General features: G+C 43.1%; 1 protein-coding gene across 8 annotated transcripts in view; it reads left to right on the top strand.

Annotated features, from left to right (window-relative positions):
* The first annotated feature begins 215 nt into the window (after positions 1-215).
* The window catches only part of LOC123980534 (receptor-type tyrosine-protein phosphatase delta), a 131,781-nt gene continuing 111,866 nt past the window's right edge, over positions 216-20,130 (top strand). For 4 of the 8 annotated variants that reach the window (XM_046064967.1, XM_046064968.1, XM_046064966.1 and 1 more), the window contains exon 1: positions 216-688. The gene's annotated coding sequence lies outside the window, so the exon portion shown is untranslated. The remainder of the gene's footprint in view (positions 689-20,130) is intronic. The other 4 variants (XM_046064969.1, XM_046064965.1, XM_046064964.1 and 1 more) reach the window with 1 other exon arrangement.

Below are 20,130 nucleotides of genomic sequence, written 5' to 3'. Positions count from 1 at the left end.
AAGGGGGGGGGGGGGGGGGGGGGGGGGGGGGGGGGGGGGGGGGGGGGGGGGGGGGGGGGGGGGGTTGGGAAAGTGGGACCTCGCTGAGTGACGTCACCCCTCCTACACACCTCTCTCTGTCTCTCTCTCTCTCTCTAATCTCCCGTTTTTCTCTGCCTGGGGTTTCAGTCCGTCTTCACGTCTCGGCAAAGACAGAGAAACTAACAGACAGACGGACGGACGGACGGACAGACACAGAAAGAGTGAGAGAAGGAGAGAGAGGAGAGAGAGAGAGGGAGAGAGGGGCAGAGCGAGGGGCTGTGTGTCCCAGCCACACTGCACTCTTCAAACACAACCACAGTCTCGCCACGTTCAATTCAATGAAGATCCAACCAGCACAACACAGACAAGACCCAAACCAGAGAATATACCATAGAGTTCCACGTGCGTGTTTTCCGTCCCGTCGCCCCGAAGACCGTTAATGCGTTGGGGACGGACAACTCGGGGAAAGAAACGAAATAAGAGTGAACGGGCGCGGGAGGGGGGGGGGGGAGGCAGAAGAAGCAGAACCTGAGGACGGATTTCTTTCCTCCACGCTATTTTATTTCCCCAGGAGTCGACTTGTCAATACTGGATGTAAAAACTCTCGACTTCCATTTACGCAGAAGAAAGGCGAGAGTGAGTTTCAAACTGGCCGCAAAATGATAAGGTAAGCTTGTCTGACGAGCCTGTGAGTTCTGAGCTTGTGACAGAAGGAACTGAAGTCCCTGCCGCAGTGATTTCAGGTGTACGTACAGAGCCTCATGAAGTTGCTTCAAACATATTAGCTGTAACCAACTGCACCTATTTTGACCGGGTTTATTCTCCTGATGCAAACAGACTGTGTGCTGGCAGGCGTGTTTAGGGGTATACCCGTTATATGTATGTGTTAATAACTGTTTTACGCACTGTTTATTGTTATGAATGCGCAGCCCTGAATGGATACAGTTCACTGGCCACATTACAGTAACCAAAGCACCATGAACGACATGAAAACCTTTGTTAACTGGTTTAATTTCTATTTTGAATATGGATCTGCACGTAAACTACATTGGTAAATGTGCATGTGGAATATTTTTGTTATGGTGAGCGGTTTGTGTTGATAGTTGGACAGGAAATCTGATTTTCTATAAATTATCACTGCACATCGTAATAAATATATTTAATTACCTGAATATTGCGTTTTGGGGTAGGCTACAGTTTATTGGCTCTCTTTATGTCAAAACAGGTCGGCTCAAACATGTTATTTAAAGCTGTGGCGCTGTCATGTAAATACAGATCATTTAGTGGAGCCCTTTTAGAGTTGTGGAAGATTTTCCAGCGAGTCGATTGTGAAGAATTTTCAAAGTGCATTCCTGCAACTCTCCAGAGATCCCCTCGTCTTTGTCCGTCTTATTTTTAGAACACTTTTTTTTCTTCGCGGGGGTTTAAAGTTGACTTTGCTTTGTAAAGAGCTCACATTTTTTTTCAAACAAGAGGCAGCTAAATATCAGAGAGACAGGCAGAGAGTTAGTCAGTCACGCAACCGCTCTATCAATCAGGTGCAAGTAAACCTTTATTTCCAGTAGAGCTGTGTGCACACACCACCTGTGCTCAGTTTGCCAGTTTGGCCACTAGGGGACTCGTTCTCTCCAGCCAGTTAGGGAAATGCAGTAGAGAGGGGCTGTGAGCCATGAAGAAGACCCCCACAGAAAAAAACCCTAAACTAGTAGTATAAAACAATTTTAGAATTTTGTACACAAGATGTATCCAAAGCTCACAAAATAACTGGATATGTATCCATCATCATGTTTAAAATTAAGAATTTGTAATCTGCAATTCATACTGGAAGGCGTTATGGTGTAACAAAGATGGATGAAAGCATTTTGCATGTGTAGCCTTTAAAAAAGCCCACCTCTGACCATATGCATAGTAACATATTGCTGTCTGAGCCAAATTAAAAGGCAGTGAGTGAAGGCGGAGTACTCTATAGTGAGGTGTTCGAAGGGTCAATAAGTGAGTGTGTGTGTGTTTGAGCATCCAAATGAATGTGCATGTGTTTTTGCCCGTTTGTAGCCAGTAAGCAATCTTTGAGAGCACCCACCAGCACCCCTACTTAGGTGTTTTACAATTCCCAGCTAAAACAATTAGCACCTGCCCAATTTTGACACAGCACATCGCCATCACCACATGTTCGATTTCCAATCTTGCTGCTGCGACAGTGGCGCTCAAAAGAGGAGACAAAATGGTTATGCACCAAGGTGATGCTCGCCTAAAGTGCTGCCTGCCGTCCAGCATCGCTGAAGGGAGCAAAGTGTCTCAGTCATGGAAAAAGCGGCACTGATGCACGGCCATCTTCTCTCAAACCCTCTTCCTTCACTGTGTGGAATTTTTTAATCCTCCAAAATAGATTTGATGTAAATTGTTAAAAGGTAATTCTGTATTATAGTGTAAAGGAAATGAAAGGAGACATGAGTCAAGCTTTTCTGTGTCATTCACCGTGTGTGTGTGTGTGTGTGTGTGTGTGTGTGTGAAGGATACAAACAGTTCACGGTGTGCACTCCATTAAATTGAAAAATGATACAGGCCTAAGGGTGTGGAAAGTGCCTATAAGGGAGTTAAGCCAGTTTTTTTGTGCCTGAAGCTCGTTCTGAAACCATATCCCACATTTTGACAGTGTCTGGAAGGGACACTTCCAAGACTCAATGTCAGAGATAAGTTGACAATGTCTTTCAGATGTCCTTTTATTTGTTTTATTTATTGAATTTACACTCACCTGGATAAGTGTTTTTTTAACAAGCGCTGCTACATATGCAGGTTAAATGTTAAGCTCATGGATATAAGCTCATTGACAGCAGTGCATTTAATGTAACGGAGGCATTTTGAAGGACTGCAGGAGCTTTCAACATCTCCTTAGTCCTAAGTCCCTCTTTCGGCAAAAAGCCAAGCCCTCTTACAAACAAGTGTGCCTGCACCTCACAGTCCCATTGTCTTAGCACAGCCCAAGTAGCTCTGACTCACTGGTTTATTTTCAAGAGCGGACAAAATGAGTGAGAAAAAAAAAGTTTGTTTTCTATCAGTGTGTACGTGTGTGTTTGAGCACTACTTCAGGAATTCCAAGGCCAGGGCCCCTATTACGAGTGTGGAATGAGAAATCAACACTTACATTGCAAAAATGGATACGTAAACACAGAGGCCACAATTATCAGGCGCCGTGGTGTTGGAACTGGAGGAGATGGAGTGCCAATAGGTCTGTTAGCAATCACCCCCCTCACTGCCTGCCCTCTGTAATCCAGTGGGTGTATTCTATGTTATTTTGCGCCAGCAATGGCCCTTAACAACCTACCCACTGACTGGCAGGCCGGCTGGCTGGCTAGCTGGCAGGGTGGGTGGTTGGCCGATGCAGGGGAAGTTTGACTGGTAGAGGTCATATTGACGAGGGGGGAAAAAAAGGCAGGAGGGTAGCGAGGTGCATGCCCACGTGTCGCATCAGTGTTACTATGTGTGCTGTACACTGTACATGTGTGCACACGGGTATGCATTTTGTACGTCTTGCAGTTTCGCCTCATGTGCATCAACTGGTGTGTTTGTGTGTGTGCCTTTGCGTCAGGGGCCTCCAGCCGACTACAAACTCACTTCACAGAGGCCAGCTTGATGCATTGTGACAAATGAGAAAGCAGTTTGATTTCGCACAACACTGAGCTGCACTCCAGCATAATGAAGTGATCATGACTTTACCCTTGGTTCACTTTGGCCCAGGTCCCGCTGTGTTTTTCCCCTCTATTCAATCGCTTCACTCACTTATTTACTTGGCAAGCATTTCCTCCTGTAACCTCTAGTACTGCATAACTAGCGTCAAGGGTGGGTTGCTTGATAAAAACCACCGCTACGGGGCATTGGTTTTACACATAGGGGAACGCTAGCAGTTTTTTATTGATATTCAAGTTGCCGCTGGGTTGGAATAATAAGAAGCCTATTTTTACACCCAGGCAAAATCACCTCTACTGTCCATCACCCTGTCAGGGCAGAAAGCTGAGGCGTAAATATTATTTGGCAGTGGAAGGAGCACAGGGCTATAGTTCTTTCCTGTTTCTCTCTTTTTGTTGCTCTTGTGTTGTGTCTGTCCTTTATTATTTTCTTCTTTCTTTCTGACTCAGATGAGTCTCATCAAAATGAAATACAAAAAAAGTCCCCTGTCTTCTCCATCCGTTTGTCCTGTTTTCATGTATCATGTATCTCCCTCAGTGAAACTGACTTGTACATATTCCAGCACACAAAGAGCAGTGTCACTTCCAACATGTTTCAACTTAGTGTTGGGTACAATACAGTTAGAATGCTTTGCCTAGAGGCTCTGCCTCCAGGCTTTACGTACAGGGGGGAGTACCGACGTGTCAGAAAGGGGGAGGGCTGCTTTTCCGCCGCAGCTGTCCTTTGCTTGCAGATTGGGTTTCAGGAGATATGATGGATGCCAAACGCCTGCAGCCAGTTGTGAAGACTTAGAAGGGGAGGGAGTATGTTGGTATGGATTTGGATCAGGGTCAGTGGCACTGGCAGAGGACTGGAATTCTGCCCTTGACCTCCATTTTGGACCCCCACCCCATCTAGCAACTAACAACCTGTCACTATTAGCACTTTTAGAGAGTTAGGACTAATTAGAAGGAAAGCAAAGGCTGCAAGTGAAACATAATTCTGGTTTCAAATATTGCCAGAATGAAAGTGATGGGGTTTAAAAAGGTAGCTTGGTGATATTTTTTTAAAAGACTTCGTTTTTATTGTGTTGCAACCCAAAACATTACTTCTGTTTATGCCCTTCCCATTGTCTCATTTATTCTTATCTTCATTTTTTGGAAAGGCTGAGAGCAGAATACACTGAGGTTCATTTGAATAACCGGCGGAATGAGGAAATAAAAGCTAGAGTAAGAAATAGAAGTGGCGGGCGGCTCTGTGCATTCATGTCACACCGCTTTATCAAATTATTCCACAATAGCAGCCACACAAGTGATGGAATTTCAATTAAAGTATGACAGTTTCAGAATTTGTTTCTGCTCGCAAGAGAGCTGGTGGGGGATGTGTGTCATGGGTTTGGGGACGAGGTAGTGGACGGCGGGGAGGGTCTTGTACAGAAGACATATTTTCCAGTCTATATTCCCTATCTATCCACCTCCTTACTCACTCCCCCCCCCATCCTCCATCAAACGGGAATGGGAATGACTTAGCTGAAACACTTCGGTTCAGAGGCACTCTGCGGTTAGAGCCTGGAGCCGGGCAAAAATAGGGGTGTTACAATGAAGGTCTTTGCGACAAAAAGTCAAAACTGGAGCCTTTAGTTGAAAGGCTCTTTCCGAGAACAATTACGCTACCTGCTGTGCCAAATAGAAGGGTGTAAGAGATAAGTGCAAGGGAGGGGTGCTCAGCTCAGACTGGTGGCTAGCCCGTAAACTGGGAGAGAGCAACGTATATATGACCCTAAGGGACTGTAAACTGTTTCGGGGCTGAATTTGTAAACACACGCCTGATACGAGCAGACACACACAGGGATGTGACGGTATAAAAATGATAGAACTAATCCTAGGAATAGATAAAACATACAGTGTTTGTTGCTGCAGTAGTTCGGCATACAATTATGTGCATAAAATAAGCCTAAAATAAGACCTACTCTTTATCTTAAATGAACCTTAAGAACAAAAGGGGATTGAGATTTGTCTCTGTTGTCCCTTTGCATTTCCCAGACTCCCAGTGGAATTGGCAAAGAGGAGAAAAATCCATTAAAAAGTGCAGTGACATTGCCACATAGCAATTTCACGTATGAGGAATGCATTTAATAGTGGATGGATTTTTCATAATTTGGTTGTGTTTCCCCAATTTGTGCCATAATTTTTGAACTGACACGTGCTGTTATGGGATCCAGAGTCTGGACCCCGCATGTCCACAGGGAGATGTTTAAACATGTATGAATACCTCGCAAGCAAAGTGATAAATATAGTACAACAAAAGGCAGGGAATTTGGACTGATCAACATCTACATTGTGTAACTATCTGTTCTTTATTATTCCTCATTTATCCTCCCCTTTCTGTGAATTCAAATTTAAATTCCTGCATTCACTGCAAGGTTAGGAGCCAATGTTTAAATTCTGTGTAACCCCGGCATTCTCTCTCTACTCAATCTGCAATTATAGCTAGCTGCTTTGAAGAAGCCAGGCGGAACTAAAATGACTTTTCATGTCCGGTATAATGACTGCCATTTGGAAGCAGACATGGAGAGAGAGGGCGAGAGACATAGAGCAATAGATGAGAGAGTGAAAAGAGATGGAGGGAGGGACAGAAGGAGGGAGAGAGGGGAACAATCAGTGGATGAAAATGGCTTAGGTCACCTCTGGTTCTGACCAGACGGCCCAAACCAACCGCCTTTCTCTCTATCATTCCTCACAGATGAATCTGCCACATTTTGGTGCTTTTCTTCCCTCCCAGTGCTGCTAACTAAAACTTTCACCCCATTCTCCCCCTGTCTCCATCTTCCCTGCCATTGGTCTCCATTCATTTGCCATCAACAGAAGCTTAGCAGCTTTAAGGCGGATTACAAGATGAATTGCACAGAGCGAGACGCTGTATATTCTCTTTAGGGTGGGCCACTACTGCCAAAGGCCAGAGCTGAGTGCCGTCACCTGGGCTAGCAGCTGGCTATCTTTTACACTTCGCTCGCTAATGAGGCCAGACAGTTGGGGCTGAAGTTATAGTGCAGGCTGGATGCTGTGTTGGCAATCTATTATTTAGACTCTCGTGGGGAGGCCGGTCTCAAGAATTTCATGCATGCATTTTGCAAAGCAAATGGTAGCCCGGGGGGAATACAGAGCTCTGTGTGGGAAAAAAAACGAGCGAGTATTAGACATTAATGTGAGTAGCAGCGTCTCCTTTTCCTGCCTATTTTCAACCTGCCAAGACCTGAAAGGAGACTTTTTGGTATTTTGTCAGTTTTTCATCATAATAAAATAGGTATGTTGCTCATACAGATGTGCTTCAGCGCTGCTGGCAATACTGACAACTCCATCCGATGCATGAGTCTTCTTTGTCTTTTTCATTCAGCGTTTCTTCCCTTCTTCCTTCCTTCCTTCATTTCTTTCCTCGATGTGATATTTTATGGATGGCAGATGAAGGCTGTGGTGGCGGCTTCAAACAGCCGACATAGAAGAACGGGTATATCTTTCCGTTCCCTTTTCATGTATATTTTAGGAACTATTTCAGAGGGGTTTCGGAGAGTTGCATCACACTGTTAGAGATAACACTGCGCAGACAGGACTTGTTTATATTTAGTCAGGCTAGAAAACTATGGCTCACATGACCCCACCAAAGTATTTATAGAATAATACCAGTGTTTAAATTTGCTTAGGTACCAGGGGCTGCTTTGGCAGTTTTTTAAAACGTGTATTTCCCAACAGTCCTACTTATTTACAATGAGCATCCAAACATTAGAGAAGCATACTGGCCTGGTACAAGTCACAAAATGAGCAAATAAGCATATGCACCAGTATCCACTAACTTTTACAGCCCCATGAACCCATTTGGCAATTAACTATATTTGGACCTGTGTATACGCAAATCTACTGGGAGATGAGATGGCAACAGTTAAACATAGAAAGCCAGTTTTAGCCAGAGCTGTTTAGCAGACTTAGGTTACTCTTAAATGAAATTCATGCAGAATGGCTCAAGAAACCAGAAATAGCTGGGAGTTATAGATAGCGGAAATAAGCTACACATACCAAACCCCATGAAGTCAGCAAAGTATTAATAACTCTGCATGTACTCCAATGTGGATCCACATCACGACAATATAATGTTGAAATTTGCAAAAGCTCGAAATTAGCCATGTGACGAAGGAAGGGGCCTATCAAGTCATCAAGTCAAGTTACACTAAGAGCTGTTGGCAATTGTCGTACTAGCCATGTAAATGTAAATGTAATGTAAATGCTCCGTACTTGTATAGCACCTTTCTAGTCTTTTCGACCACTCAAAGCGCTTTTACACTACATCTGCATTTACCATTAACACACTCAGCCTAAGTGCTCAAACAGAAACTAACATACACATTCATACACTGGCGGAACAGCCGCCAGGGGCAATTTGGGGTTCAGTATCTTGCCCAAGGACATGTAGCTTGGGGGAGCCAGGGTTGAACCGCCGACCTTCCGAAACAAAGCAATGGCAAGCGTCGTTACGTCAGTAGTTGACGTCATATATGGCTGTAATAAACAAGATATATGGGTTCCAAACCAGAAACAAAACCAGTCATCCACTGATCTTAGAAAAATGGAGAGAGGTCCTCAGAAATGTGTTTCAAGTGGGCAAACTGCTACCAGCCATGTCTCCGCACATTATGGGAATCTGGTGTTATGCGAGTTTTGCATGCCTCCTGAGAATTGCATGCACCTACAAACAATGCTTTAAAACGCTATAATGTCCTTTGTGGGGTTCATCAATAGGGATAAATGATTCTAAGTATATAGCCTATTCTATGAACGTTTAGAGTCGCTAATATTTTACTCAGTAGAAGTAGCATTCATTGAGATTAAGCAAAAATATGCAGTGATAACCCCGTTTGATCAGTGTGCAGAGAATGCATAATTCTCATACAAATGAGCGTTACCGGCCGTGAGGTATGCAGAACTCTGCACAACCGGGCAAGATGCCGATGGCGAAACAGCTGATCAGACGTGAGTTACAAGTTCGCTAGGTGTTTCCATCTCCCATTTAGCACATTTACTCTTTTTCGACAAAGGCAAAAACCACCTCAAGTGAGCGTAAAAACTTTTTTGTGAAATTGAGATTTTCTTTTCCAAATTTTGCCGTTTCCATCAACCTTTTCTAATGCGATACTTCAAAATGCGCATTAAAAAACGTTGATGGACACACGGTTACTGTCACACTAAAGCACCACAGTCCACACTGGTAAGAAGCACTCTAAACCACATTATGCTATTCCATTCATTGACACACCTCACACCCACAAACACATTTAACAGATGCAGACGTTGCAGAATCGCATCAATCATCCATGAAACCCCTGAAACCTACAGGCTAAAGTAAACTAGAATTTGCGTGACCTTTTACACAAAGATTTTCCACTAAAATTCTCATGCTTTTCATGGGAAGTCCATGTCAGATGTAGGGCAGCGTAACCCAAGCCGCCACACTTAATCCTCCACCTACCCCTACCTTGTCCTTGCATGTGTTCTCCCGTCGATCTACCCCAAAGAAACATTCCAGGAGAGTTTTAGCGTCGCTGTAACTGGACACCACCCATGCCTTGTGTGCGTGTTTGACAGGGAGAAAGGGAGAGTTTGTACGTGGCAATTGGAATGCTAGGTTACGGCCCTTCTCTTTTTTGAGAGTTTAAAACAACATGCTACTTAGGTTACATGATGTAAGGCAACAAATAAGCCTGGGATCAGGTCCCTAGATAGCAAAAGGCTAATATGAGGTTTGGTTTAGGATGACAATACCTTTGGCATGTGTGACTACGTACAGTGCAGGTAGCCTTTCGTTTTGCAAAGAGAGGTGGTGGAATTAGATGAGGGGATAAGAGAGAAGTGGGTTCTAAAAGACACACAAATACATATTTAGCAGGACTAGGAGTTGAGATAGGGATATATAAAAGGTTCTGTAGAGTGAAAAATACAGCTGATGCAGCAAAACAAACAAAGGGAAAGACTTATTCTTCTATGTACTTAAACACATCAAAAGAAGATATATATACATATATAAAGTAACAAATGAATGGTTTCAAGGCAAGGTAAAATCCCAAATGAAACCTTACCACTGTGACTGTGGTTGAAACTGAGATTTAGACTTACTGTGAAATGGCTTACTAACTTTAAGTGTCATCCATATTTGATGGCTTGCCTCAGGTCTAGACAAGGAAGGAAAAGGTTTTACTTTAATTACTGCAATTAAAGTATTAACTCAGAAAGAAAGCTAATATGCATTTCTAGCTAGCAATTTAGCTGTTGTTGCTGACCTTCACCCCTCAAGCTTTTAATATTGCAAATGGATTTTCTTTTTGCCATAACTGATTTTCATTCCTGTGACAAACCAAGAGTGTGTGTGTGTGTGTGTCTGTGTGTTTTACAGGCTCTTTGTGTCACAGTATATAGAAAGGTTCATTTGGTAGCCATGAAAATACATCACAATGCAATCCCTTCCTTCTGCTCTCTCTCTCTCTTGTCTTCCCACCCTCTGCCGTGATTTGGAAACCTTCCCGACCGTCTATTGTGATAAGCTAAACACAAAGCTGTGAGGAGGATGTCCTGCACTAGCTGCTAGCCATATTGTTGTCTTGCTCCTCCGCTTGGACTGCCAGCCCGCATAACACTGCACCAGGGAATTAACCTCGCTGCTGTTTCTTTCATATTGTATACATTTTTGCAATGGCCCCTCCAACAGAGCTGCAAGGGGGGGAAATACTGTAAATGTTGCCAAATTACTGACAGCTTCTCTCTAGCCCAAATGTATAAATACACAACATATGTGATAAACAGCTCAGTGTCCCTTGCTTGTGGCTGCCTCTAGTGTAACCTTTACAGAAATAAAAAGGGCATGACATTTTTTTTAAAGACAAGTTAGTTGACGTGGAAGTGGGAAGTTAAATAAAGGAGAGTGTAGTTCAGTGAATGGGACATTACTACATTGTCACAGTTTGTGACCTTTCCCATTTGTTCTGACAAGCCAGGGTTTCGCTCTGTCAAAATGGCCTATGCCATTGTAAGCGATTCCTCCCTTCCTGTCCCCTTTTTTTTTCGTATCTGCCATCTGCAGTGACTGCATGACGCCACAGCTTCTGTGTCATCAGTGACAACGTTCACACACACACACACACACACACACACACACACACACACACAGACTAGACAAGAGAGAACGGAGAGGAAGAAAGTAGAGACTGTGAAAAAGAGAGCTCACTTCATCCTTTAATTGTGTCTCTGAATGTCCCAGTGGACTTCATTACCCAGGCATCCTAAGAAATCTCACTTGTTTGCTCTTGGAAACATGTAAAAAGCGTTTGTACTTCTTTTTATGTCTCTACAGCAGCATGAAGTGTTTCAGTTGAGCTAGTCAAAATATCTCTGTAGCACAGATCGAGGCATTTTTCAAGCAGTAAGTTAAGCCAAGGATTTCTTTGCAGTAAAAAAAGTCCTTATGATTATGTGCTGAGCTAATGGATGGTTCCCTTGGCAGGTGCTTTATGCCTGTATCTTTTACAGCAGCACTGAAGGACATTCACATTTAACTGTAAACAATGTTTACTTTCATTTTTGGCCTGTTGATTAGTTTAATTAGAAATATATTGAATAATTTGATGACAACAACACACACACGCATTATTTAAATGTGGTCATATTTTAGTAATGTTAATGGGTACTAAATGATTAACTGACAGACTTGTGACTTGGTGCTTCTTTCCTCAGAACTTGTAAAAGCAAGCCAAATGTTAGGAAACAAAGTGCTAGCAAAAATTAAAATAAAACTCTATATTTTTCTTTCCATAAAAAATGTAATATAGTATTCCAGATTAAATTTTCCCTGTACAGTGACATTCATCTTGTCATAAACTGCCATGCTTGTGAAAATAACACCCTTTTTTTTTTACGATTTAAAGACAAATATTAGTGACTCAGTCAGCTTCCGTAGACCTTACAGGAGGATTCGAGGTAATTTTTGACTTCATTAAATCCGATGCTAAAAATCTTCAGCATCTCTGCATAAAAACACAGCAGGAGAGGTGATTATCTTTGGAAATTAGCTCACTCATTTAGAGCTGTGTGGATGCAGATGCCTCCGTTCAATGGAAGCCTATTATTCCAAACGACTCTCATTAAGCCATAGTGAAATAAGGCAAGCTGTGGAAGCAGTGAAATAAAATCTTTAGACTGGCTGTGCAGAACTCTGCAGCGGTGAGCTACGCTGTCTTCATTAAGAGCTCTGACGTCAGGAGTGAAATGCAGAAAACGACTTAGTGTAAAAAGAAAATTGTATGCAGCTGATTTCTACCTCTTATGCCCTATAGGAGGTTATTTAGTGTTTGTACTCTGAGCCGAGGGAGCCGACAATACAGTCTGAGCTTAATGAGTGAGCTTACCTAACACTGACGAACATGAGTCACAGCTGATCCGTCATTTCTGCATTTCAATGCAGACCGGCTGATCAGAAGCTCTTTTGAATAGCATTCACAGCGAGCCACTTTCCTGATTAGTCCAGCTGTGCTGTGTTCACTTCTATACGACACAAAATATCACATACTTTTACCATGTGGCTTACAACACTGGTTCCCACAGACCATTTTGAAAATCCCCATCCCTCCTATTGCCTTTCGCTATGTCCCTAAAGCAAACACTTGTCTGACACTGCTCAAGTCCGTTCCAGGTAGGCATTGCCACAAACAAGCAAAAAAAGCCTCTGTGATGTCTTGGTTAAGTGGGCTAACAGCATAGATCGCAACTGAAAGTGTCATCGACCTCCTGTCCTTCCAAATAACCACTTCTTTCTTCCTTTTTCTTCACGGTACAAGACACGTGCATTAAGAGCCAATTCAGGTCAGTCCATCGATTCATTCATTTCTCAGTCAATCCCTACATACCAGTGCACAAATGGATTCATGGTGCTTTGTTTGTAGTATGGGAGATTTATTTTTGGTTTATTGAGTGGCATGCAGTTAAAATAAAAGGAATTAATTGTTAAATAAAACTAAAAAACTATTTATTTGGTAATAAATTTGACTTCTTGTGACATAACACAACAAAGATATAATGCTGTAGTTATTCCAACATGTCAGTTTTCTTCAGTCCCGCCCTCCTTACATGGACCTTGTCACTCTTTATACTAAGTCACCTGACTTCTTCTAACCACTAGAGGTCACGGCTTAACTGAAAACCTAAATATGGATTGTAAAAAGCAATATAATAATAAACCTATCCGGCCGTTTTTCTGGAGAGGTTCAGAGTTACTCTGATCATTCCAGGACTATAGTAGCTTAAATGACAGCCTGAACCAATGCTGCACAACTAAGCACCATGGGACCATACAGCATCTGGCTGACTTGTTTTCCCAGGATCCATTTCGAATGTTTAACACCAGGGGGGCACAGTTAGAGGAACCTAGGAGGAAGGGAGATTTAGATGGACTATTGTCAAATGAGGAAAAATACTGATGGTCTCACAGGTCCCTGTGGTCCCAACAACCCAGCAGGTGGCTTTCATTTGCATCTCCCATGAGCTTACCTCCCCCTTCTCCCTCTTCCGTTTATTTATTACAATGGCCGCAGGTGGAAATCAGATGACTATCATATCCCCCTAATGTGGAACAAGAGTCTATAACATATGTGCTGGCAGACACACACACACACAAACCCAGCAGACAGTCAGACAGAGTCTTTTTTGTTTTGCAGTTTATTACCGCTCTATGATAACCCCCATCCATAGATTCATGTGGCGTTTGGCCGTGGCCCTAAACATTAGTAGCCTGTATAAAGTGATGGAATGTACACATTAAAATTCGATCTCCTGCATCAGTACATCCACTGCTGGTCAGGACGGCAACTATAAATTGCTGGCCATTATTTTCGATTAACCACACTGACACCATGGCCCATGACATTTCTTCCCATTTTTACCCCCTGTCACAGTGGCGCCATATTTCCAGCACTGTTTCATTTAGATTGTCCCGAAGCATGATAGCAACGACCAGGAAACCTCGGGACACAAACCACCGAGCGATCTTATTAATGGCAGAGCTGCGATAACAGTAGTCGTCTACGTCTTCGGTTGGTATCTCGATCTTCAGGCACATCCTTTCCAGGGCCTGAAGAGCAGAGGCGTCATAGCGTGTGCAAAGGGGTGACAACAGTTTATCATCGATATACTGGGAAAATTGAATTCCCTGCATCCCAAGTGCAGCAAACAGGATTCCCCAACCAGTGGCTCAAAAGGAAGACACAAATGCAATTTGAACATCCTTGTGAAAGTTAACTGTCCTGAAACAGAAATTATTTTGTTGGTAAAGGTTGGCATCATTTCAGAAGAGGGGAAATAAGTAGGAAATAAATAAGAAAAAAAGAAGATGACCTAACCTTAATACAGTTATAGATCCCATATATTCATATAAAGATAGATAGCACGTTCATTTCAACGTGCCAGACTTGACAATCTTGAAAGCTGCACATCGTATTAAACATAATATGCAGACAGGATGGAGACAAACATTGTCAGCTGCCAGCAACACAAGATATATAAGAGATATATAAATATTTTATCAATTGCTCATTCTGTAAAATAATGTCCAGTGTCCTAAAGCAAGAAACCACTGCCAGAATTCCACTGCTATCAGAGTTATAGTCATTTCATTTCCTTGCTTAGCCATTACATTAGAGCACATTCTTCTAATTGTCAAGCAGCAGGTTTAAATATAGTTAGGGGCAACTGGTATTAAAATCGTTGATATGGCATGGGGCCATAGCTCATTTGCAAAACAATGAGTTCACAAGGGCAAAAGAGTAAACTGAATCATTGGAAGCAATCTGACTGCTAAGTTCTTGTGTCAACAGAAACAAATTGTTGTGTCTGTGCGGAAAGTCTTTCTCTTAGTTCTTAATGAGTTTATTGGTAATCAATATCGCCTTCTCATTCACTGGCATGTGACACTGAGGCCGTGACCCCAGAGCGACCCTTAGACGGTGGAGTTGAGTGGGTCACTGAGGATTGGTAGTCGCTTATTCATGCTCAGACAGACAGGAATGCCCTAGATTCACCTAGGTGAGGCGAAGGCAGCAAAAAAAAGAAGCTCCATGTTGGCACTTACCCCTGTTGCTGCGGCTTTTTCTGTTGTAACTGGTAGGCATAACATTTCTCTTCACTTTAAATAAAGCATCTGCCTTTATTATTTTCTTTTGTGATATCTCTTATTTATTTAAAGGTGTTTCATTTCTTATACATTCTGTAGCGCATGCTAACTGATTTGGCTTGCGACCAGTTCTCTTTGAAAGTAGACCTCCCCAAAGAGCTGGGTTTGCGTCCCTGTCAAATACTGTACAAAATGCTAGTTTGCCTGTCAGTCAAAGCTTCATAGCGGAAACTCTCTTCCAGTGAGTCTGTTAGCATCCTGCTGATAAGGGCACTTTTTTAGTAGAGTTTTTTCAGGAAGATGGGGTCTGGCCTCCCGGTGGGGGTCAGAGCGGTTGACCCTATCCTGGCGAGCTCTCAGTCTGCCTACAATGATTTTATTCAGGCCCACTCAGTAGAACAGCGGGGTGTGACCCTGGTCGATGTGACACTGCCAACGTTGATTCCATTGAGAAACCCAGGGCCTTTTGAGAGGCGCTGATCAAGGGTGCCGGATGTTTTGGATTCACACTGCTGAGCCTTTATACATTCAACAGTCGAATCAGTCTGCTAAAATTGGGTTTGTTTGTCTTTTCTGGAAAGATGTGATTCAATGGAGCTGGCAGGGTGCAACGGAGCTTTGCTATCCCTAAAAGAGATATAGTGTTTCTCCTCTGGTTCATGCCAAACACGCTGTATATGCACATTATTCAAGGTCTGCGCCTTTTTGTTGTCATTTAGCATGATACAAAGGAGAACAAAGCAGGGAGAGAAAAGGATAGCAAATGAAAAACAATTGGGCTAGGTGCCAGACTCAAGTCAATCATGTGAGCTCAATAAAGCACACGGTATCGATTTGCGAGTTATTCATTATTTGTTTTGGATGTAGAGAAAGTTCTTTGGAAAATGATTTTGGTGTGCAGTTCAGACTCTGAAATAAATGGTTTGACGGATCATCAATGACCACAGAATATGATAGTAAATGGCCTGATATTGATTTATTTCCAAATGTCCCTCTTCTCTTCCCGTGAGCTGTTATGCTTAAAGCAAGACCAAGCACTCTCCTGAGTATTGGATTTTTGTCCACCCTGCTTTCAAATGGGAAAATGAGGATTTATTTTTTCCTGCTGCTTGAGTGATGCTTATGAGAGAGCATGGATTCCACTAGATAAATGGAGATGGAGAAAGGATATACATCACACCGCACTTGATCTCTCTCATGACAACAACCAGCCTTGCTGGTGGTAATAAGCAGGCATCTAGACCCTCAAAATGCAAAAATGGCAGCTTTGTTTACTGCATTCAAAATAAATGGCTGAGGCCCCGCTGTCACTCACAGATGGCGCTTCCTTTGAGAAAAAAAAATTGCCAAGCCAGTGACTCGTAATAATGCGCTGGCATGGCGGTAGCCATTTTGCACAACCTCCGGAGGCACTGATCGTCACATAGAGGCGTTGGCATTGTCTTGGCACCGGCCCGACCTCAGGCTCGGAGTAGTAACTGATAGCCAAGCTGGAGCTTGTCAGGCCTGACGCCCATCACTTTTGACATCTGTCCATGCCAACTCTCTTCCCTCGTCTGTTGAAGGCCCTGGAACACTGACCTTGGGATTTCTTTCTCTGTTAGTTTACTGCCCTAAACCTCTCTCCCCCTCCTTCTATGTCTTCATTTGGCACTGCTTCCGTATGTGTTGTTTTGAGGCTATCATTTACCCTTTTAGACCTTGCTTTGTGGTCAGACATGACTTGCAAACCGATGTTCAAGCACTGACAAGGGCCCGCCTTATTTGGATCCCTGCTTGCGTCAAATATTGAGTAGATGTACGTCAACGCCTGTTTTGTAATTACATCATGTCTCATAAGTCTGGGCAATACAGTTTGTTTATTAAGCACTGATTTATGTTATAAATATATTTCAGAAATATCCATAGAAAAACACAAGAGATGTTGTGCAAGTACATGAAAAAAAGAAAGCTAGGCTGTGATTTTTAAAGATCATTATGCAAACCGTGGTTTAACACAAATCTGATTTCTGCCTGCAGATGGTATGAGTTGTATTATATTGCTGTTTTATGTGTCCGAGCCAACAAGACAAAAGAAAAAAAAACAGACACGCTGCCATACACAGCCCAGCACTGACAGGGTGACAGGAAATGTCTGACACGACGCGTTGTGAGGGAGTGCTCCTGCTGCTGGAGTGCTGTGTTGCTGTTCGGCAGCTTAAAGAAAGGGTCAGCATGGCAAGCACATCCAAACACACTTACTGCATGTCCATATGGCATCCTTAGTCAATTTGTGTTATGGCTGACAAGAAAAATATGTTGTTCCGTTTTCACATACGTTGGGGGCCTACATTGAGGTGTACAAGAATGAACACGAACCCTACATATTTTAGTAAGTCAAGGTGTCGAGTTTGTGTGTTTGTACAAAGCAGCTGACATATTAAGAGAGCTACTTAAACTCCCACACCTCTTGCAATCATAGATCTGTTTTACTGAATCATTTTTCTGTTACCGAGTCACCACTTTAATCAAAATCCACACATCAGTTGCATTTAAAGCAAAGGCTTGCATTTCCCTGTGTTACACTGCACATCCTTTTACATTATGCTACAGTGACTCATCAGCAGCCCTCACCCCTGGCCTCCCTTATGAGGTAATTAAGCCCTTGGTTGTTTGTTTAGCTGTCTGCATGTGTGTCCTGTATAAAACACGGGGGGGGGGGGCATATGTTCTTCCTACCATAAACCCATTGAAACAGCAGGACATGAGCGGTGAGGAGGGGTTGACTGTGCGTGTGTGTGTGTGTGAGAGTGTGCGCTCTAATTAGGCAGGCAGAAGTGTATTAGCCTCACTGGGCAACAGCCAGCTGGGAGCATCTGGAGTCGTCTTTCATACCCACTACACACATGCTTGTCCACAGACACAGACACAAAATTAGAAAAGATATCCATGGAACAGCAGTGTGATAAAGGAGTGAAGGTCAGGCATCACGGGTCATATGCGCAGCTATTTAAGTCAGCCAACGTTTTAAGCCTCCCTCACATCACAGACCCCATGTCCCCGTCTGGAGTCCTTGTTTTAGAGGAGCAGTGCCGCTCTCACGTCTCTCTCGAGATTGGAATGCCAACAGCAGAGAGGGGAGGACCTCAGCCATTCCCACCAGCTTGTGCACTCCCAAAGACGCATCAAAGCTGTCTCGAAGGACCAAAAGAATTTCATTTCAAAGAAGGGTCAATAACTAAAATAATCCTCAAAGCCTCTTGCAGTCAACCTCCTCTTTGCCTTTGTTTTCATTAATGGTAGATGGGAAGCCTATTTGGACTTTTATGGTCAGCATTTTGATTATTTAATTCCTTTAAACCCACTTCATAGCTTGATACACTGCAGTCCATGCTATATAAACAGTAGAGCTTTCTCTTAACATCAGTGACATAATTCAGCTGCAGTCACTTACTCCATTCCCTCCTAATGTCCAACTCTCACCACTCTGCACGAGATACATCACTTGTGTATCACCTAAATACATTTTAAGAAATACAGCTGTCACACATTGCAGAGAGGGAAAAAACCTCAAAAAAAAACCAAACAGAAAGACTGAGTTGGCAGTCTCAGTATTTCTCCTGTACAGAGAACTCAGTGAGCCAGCTGAAATAGTGTTTCTCTGTGCTATTGATTAGCTGGTTAGGCCATGAAAAGCCAGGGACAAGACAGCCACTGAGCTCCCTTCCTCTGACTTACCACTGCTTGCTAGTATGCCTGTTCTCTCACTTTTCTCTCTTTTACGCTCCGGCTTTTAAACGCTTTTTTTTTTTTTCTTCCATTTATCCCAATCCTCTCTGTGTACTGTATTTGTCACCCTCATCCTGGTGCTATTCTTATGTGTTTTACTATTCCGCTCACAGAGAAAAAGCCCCAGCAAGCCGCTTGATCGAGTTAGATCACAGGAACCCAGCTGTTAACAGTCAAGGGTTGCTTCTTTTATTAGCTGTCAGTAGGCTGACTGGTAGGGCTGTGAGAGGCAGAAAGAGTGGGTGGCAAGAGGAGGAGCACGAGGGCAGCAGGGGGCACAGATTTCCCAGCTGTTAGTCCACAAGCTCTGCCCCCCTGTCAGAGATTGAGTAGATCAGCGGGAACACAAGCACATACACAGAGGCAAGACAAGACAGCTGAAAAACGACTGAGATGGTCCTCCTCAAGGTGGATAGTGGTTGCACATGCACTACCAAACTCTTTAAGTTTTTTGTTGGCGGTGTACTGTAAAGTTTTGCACACTGCACCACTGGAATGTACAGTGTGATAAGGCACAAGCCAGCAGGCGTGCAATGCCTTAATACCCCTGCAAATCCCCTCCTCCTGCCTCGAGTCCCTTTTATTTTCCCCTGCCATCTCACAAAACCATGCCGCCTTTCCGTCTAAGGAGGACTTTTTTACTAGTGAGCCAGTGGTCTACAGAGACACAAAGGACCTGAGTGTAAAATTATATTTCTAGCTATATAACCAGACCTCCATTGTGCCATTTTTACGATATTGTTTTCATTAAGATTGCAGGGATGGTTTTCGGTCTTTGTTGTGCCTCCCCCTCTATCTGCTTCAATTCTAACCACAGTGGAAACAAAAGCACTCAAAAGAAGTGGCAGTGATGAGTGCAACACAGAGTGCTCCCATTTTGTATGATTAAATTTACTGTGACAAGCAAACATGCTGTGTTTTGGCAAAACATGTTGCTGTGGGAACCCAGAAACTTCACAATTTCTGGAGAAAAAAAAACGTGTGCACCGCACGAGGTGTTCAGAAGACTTGACTTGAGATTGGAGAAAGGATCTTCGGCAAGTCTTTGCCTAAAGTCCCTTTTACTCTTGAAGTGCTCAAGATGCCGATATTGTATTTGCATATTTATGAGAAATGGGTGTCACAGTGATCACGTTAACTGGGAGCCAGTTCTGCAGAGTGTGGATAATGAAATCATATAAAATGTGAAAGTCAGAGGACATTTTCTTTAAAATAAAATATTTATTTCAACCTTGTGGCACAGTTAACTTTAGACATATTTGACCAATCATTTCAAACAATGGTTCAGTAGTTGCCATGATTGTTGGAAGATGGGAAAAAAATACCTATGATATAGTAGACCTTCGCATGATATAAGTGGCGGACAAGCACTTGAAATGGACCATAGTCCACGGACTCGGGTAATTTCAGTTTAAATATCAAAACCTACACAATGCCAACCCAAGTTCTCATGTAAGAAGAAAAGAAGTGAAGCAGAGATGA

The sequence above is a fragment of the Micropterus dolomieu genome, linkage group LG12 (assembly GCF_021292245.1).
Source record: "Micropterus dolomieu isolate WLL.071019.BEF.003 ecotype Adirondacks linkage group LG12, ASM2129224v1, whole genome shotgun sequence".
Taxonomy (NCBI): domain Eukaryota; kingdom Metazoa; phylum Chordata; class Actinopteri; order Centrarchiformes; family Centrarchidae; genus Micropterus; species Micropterus dolomieu.
Note: the sequence above shows the minus strand (reverse complement) of the source record. Positions and strands in the feature narration are given on the sequence as shown.